A 4,478-nucleotide genomic window follows, 5' to 3' on the forward strand; every position below is an offset into this window, starting at 1 on the left:
TTGCCGCGTTTTTCACTCCCCTCAAGGATGGAGGCTAGGGCTGTGCCCCTGCGTGTCGCTTATCCACCCTGGGGTAGGAAAAGCCTCTTTATCTCCTCCCTGGAGAGCTCACTGCTCCCCACACTGCTTCCCTGCAGCGACCTTTATGCTATCCCTGTGAGAGGATGGGATGTCTCAGAAGGGGCCTCTGCAAGTTACTGTGCTGACATATGCTCCAGTTGCTGCTGATGGCATACGGCTGGGATGGCACTGGCGAGGAGGCTCTCGCTGGGGTGATGGGCTGGCCCCACGTGGGCCAGGTGCTGCTCCCTCACAGGGAGGTGGTGGACAGGCTGCCCTGCTCCGCTGCTCCCTCCAGCACAATGCATGGGAGCTGCGCTTTCGGTGCACGGTCCATCCTGTTGAAGACCTTAGGGTGACTTAGAAGAGAGCATGCCTGATGGGCTGGTGCATGAGGAGGGGTATGCCATGGGATGCTGCTTTTCTCAGGTGGAGTAGAGCTTAACTGCTTGTCCACAAGTTGGCTGTGTTCAATGCCCCAGGCCAGCCTCAAGAAACTGGGACAGGAAGGCTTTGGGCAGCTTTCAGAGCCCTACATCTTCCTGATGGTCACAGTTGTAGCCTCTCAAAGATCTGTAAGTCTCTTTGCCTGTGCCTTTTGCCGCTTTGAGATACATCAGCCCCATGGGACAGCCCTTCCCTGCACTTGCCAGAAATTGCTCTGTCTTGTGTTACCTGTTTGAAGAAAGTCAGTTATGGCTTCAACTGTGTCTGTCTAGCTTCTCCCCTGTCTCTGTGCAGGTACTCCAGAAAATAGGAGCTGCTTTGTCCCAGCTCTCGTGTGCCACCAGTGTGTTGTGTAAAAAGCATCCCACCCACATGCATGGGACCCTTCGGAGCCCATTGTTGAAGCTAGGTGCTATCCTAGTTGCCTGCATGGCATCCAACCAATGGGTTACCAAACGTTGCTTTGCAAGCTCCTCTCTGTGTCCAGACACCCTTTTGGGTTCCTTGCATCCAACCGTGGCATCAGGATTCTCTTTGCTGCCAGAGTGGGGAATATTTGGGGACTAGCTTTTACTCTAGCTGTTTTTCTTGTGTAGCCCACAGGGATAGTAGTTGGCAGCTTCTTTATGGAGCACAGTTCTCTCTGGCACAGGTCAGAATCCCTGACTCTGCTGGTTTGCAGTGAGAAGGATCCCTGGTGCACGTGTGTCTAGAGACTGGCAGGATTCATCCCACTTTCTGGAAATTCCTACTGCAGCTGCTTTCCAGCACTTCTCCAGACATTGATTCGTGCCCCACCTGCAATGATCGTAAATAACAGCGTAGCGTTACCCTTCTTATACTGTGAGCTGACACAATCATTTTGTCAACCCATATGGGTAGAGTTTGTTTCTGTGGCATCCACTTCCTGCTTAGGGATCTTTTCGCACGGCGTCTAAATCTTGGAAATCTTCTTCCTGGGATATCAGAGTTGTGTGCTCCATGAGATGAGCACACTACCAATTAGAGACTGCATACACAAGAGGTCAGACTGGATATATTTGGCATCTCAAAACTTAGTTAATGCATGTAGTCTTAATGTTGCTTGAAAGTAGAAAACTGAAGTACATCCTGTGGGCATTTCCCCCAAGCTTTTCATATAAGTGATTAAAAACACCATGGGGAGGGAAGAGTGTGGGGATGAAGGTGGCAAATTCCAATTTACTTTAGTTTAAGCAGCTGTGCTCATGGGTGGGTGCTTCTGGTGAATGTCAGGAGTGCATTCCGGGGGGAAACTGTGATATGATAAAGAACAGAAAATGCCATGGGTACAGAGGCAGATGTGGATGGAGGAGGAAATTAGATATAGGGAGTGAGAGGAAATGGAGAGCCATTCATGTTTTGATATAAAAGTTAAACTGAATGAAGTTGAGAGGACTTTCCTTCCAAGTAGCTTGTGCTATAAGGAGTCATGGTTTAATCTGAAACCTGGGAAGAAAAAAAAAATTAAAAAAAAAATCACACAATGGCAGTGGCAACTTCCTAGTAGCAGTTCAAAAATTGGAAGTATGAGCAAAAAGACTTAAATGGAAAACTCTTGAAAAGGATGGCTTGTGACTTCTAATGGGGTTTCCATTGTGGACTACAGCTGACAGGGTACTGTAGTTCTTGAAATAACAACACAGACTAGATCTGATCCTTCTGTATGAAATGATTTGGGCGCTTTTGCAAGCGAAAAAGCAGGAACGTGGCCTACTCTGGGAAACATAAAACAGAGGGACAGCAGTGTTTTAATTCTTCCAATGCTTTTTTCTTTTAATCCTCCGTTCCTGAATTCATATGACTGTGTGAGGCTATCAAATTTCATATGAGTAAGGGGGACTAAATTTATAGCCCTGGTGTTGTCCAAGACTTCCACTGCAAACATGAACTCTGAAGGTTCAAACAGAAAGCAAAAAGTCCCAGTTTTATCATTAAAACTTGTATTTTAAAATCCTTGGAGTTGTCCATAATGTGAAAGTTGTAATGCAAGTGTTACACAGAAAAATGACAAGAAATTGTGATGTTATTTCCTGTTCTATATACCTGACATGGGCCAGACTTACAAAACGGTAAAGCACTGTATCATTTAAGTTAAGCTCATAACCAGACTTCCTTTATAAGCTATGTTTCCAATTCCCTCTTCCCTCATACTTAACTGCCTCCACACTACTGGATTTTGTTCTAGCGGTTTCTGACCTGGTATTTCCATGTCTGCTCTCAGACTTGGGGTCAATATGAAGGGAAAATTCCCTTATGTCAATATGCCTGTGGAGATATCAGATCTAATGGAAGTATTTCAAGCACATAGGTCAATATAAGGCTTGTTTCTTTCTTAAAATGCTTTTTCCTGAAACATGAGAAATAAACCTTAATTTTGCATTGGGTTTTCTATTAAAATTTGGTGGTAGCGTAAATGAAAATTAGTCCTCCCTTGGATTTTGCAGCATAAAATATGTGGCTTTCATCTTCAAAGCCACAACAGACTGTTCTGAATGTTCTGTCTTTTGTGGCCTGATAGAATTAATAAAATATGCACATGCTTCATTTCTAATATGTGTTTTAATTTAATCTCATAACAAGAAGATTGGTGGAAGAGAAGCAGGCCCTGTGTTGGAGCAATGAGAACAAATCTCTAGATTTTTCTTTAAGTGCTAAATGTTTGGATTTATGTCTTTTCTTTCACATTATTTCCTTTTGTCCTAATTTACTTGTACTTATGTCCATGTTTTCCCTGGAGGGAACTGTGAAGAAAGGATTCAGAGTTCTCTCTAATTATAGTGTATTGCTGTTATAATGATTAATGTGCCTCAGCAGAAAAATATCTCAAGACAGTTGTGTCTGAAACTGGGCTTTGCTGTTTGTTTGGGGTTTTTTAAGTTCAGAGACCCTTCACTCAGTTTTGTGCATTTGTTGGTAGGTCAGTAAGTCTGAGCCATCTCAGATCAATTATGAAAATGGAGAAAATTTCTAGACATGAAGGAGCATATGCAGTTATGAGAAACAATTTTATTAACTTAGGAAAGGCCAGTGAAATCGAGGAAGGAGGAGTGACCAACCTAATCTATTTTCTCTGCTCAGAAGTAGAGCCTTTAAACTGACTCCAGCTCATGCAGTATTAAAAGTGTGCTTGGCTAAAGGTCTTCAGTTTGAAATCTATCAGAATTTCTTTCATTTCTTTTTCGTGAGATACTGTCCTTTCTTTAGTGCTCTTATAACCCTTTTTTTTTTCCCCCAGACTGAAGCTGTGACTCTTCTACCAAGGAAGCCTCAGTTAGCAGTTTTTCAAACCAATAATAGTAGAGGGATAGACTGAATTCAGAACAGTGAAGAAACACTTAGCAGACATAGTTTACAAATTAACTGACCACAGTAATGGGATGCATTAAGGGAGGTCCTTCACTTTTGCTATTTGAGATGGCCAGCTGGGAGACTTTGTTGCTTCCCCAGCAGTGGCCTTCTTGCTGTGTGGTGCAGCCTGTTTCCTTGCCTGTCCAGTCTCGTGCTTATTGTGCCTTTTATCTGTGTGCTGCTGGGGGTCTGGTTTGATGTTCAACAGTAAAACATCTAGTAACTTCATTGTTTGTGTATCTGCTCAGCTGATTCTTTAATTGGCTAAGTAAGTTAGTTCAATCCAGTTGGCGGCCGGTCACGAGCGGTGTTCCCCAGGGCTCAGTATTGGGGCCAGTTCTGTTCAATATCTTTATCAATGATCTGGATGAGGGGATCGAGTGCACCCTCAGTAAGTTTGCAGACGACACCAAGTTGGGTGGCAGTGTGGATCTGCTTGAGGGTAGGAAGGCTCTGCAGAGGGACCTGGACAGGCTGGATCGATGGGCTGAGGCCAACTGTATGAGGTTCAGCAAGGCCAAGTGCCGGGTCCTGCACTTCGGCCACAACAACCCCATGCAGCGCTACAGGCTTGGGGAAGAGTGGCTGGAAAGCTGCCTGGC

This window comes from Pygoscelis adeliae, unplaced genomic scaffold (genome assembly GCF_000699105.1).
Source record: "Pygoscelis adeliae isolate BGI_AS28 unplaced genomic scaffold, ASM69910v1 Scaffold26, whole genome shotgun sequence".
NCBI lineage: Eukaryota > Metazoa > Chordata > Aves > Sphenisciformes > Spheniscidae > Pygoscelis > Pygoscelis adeliae.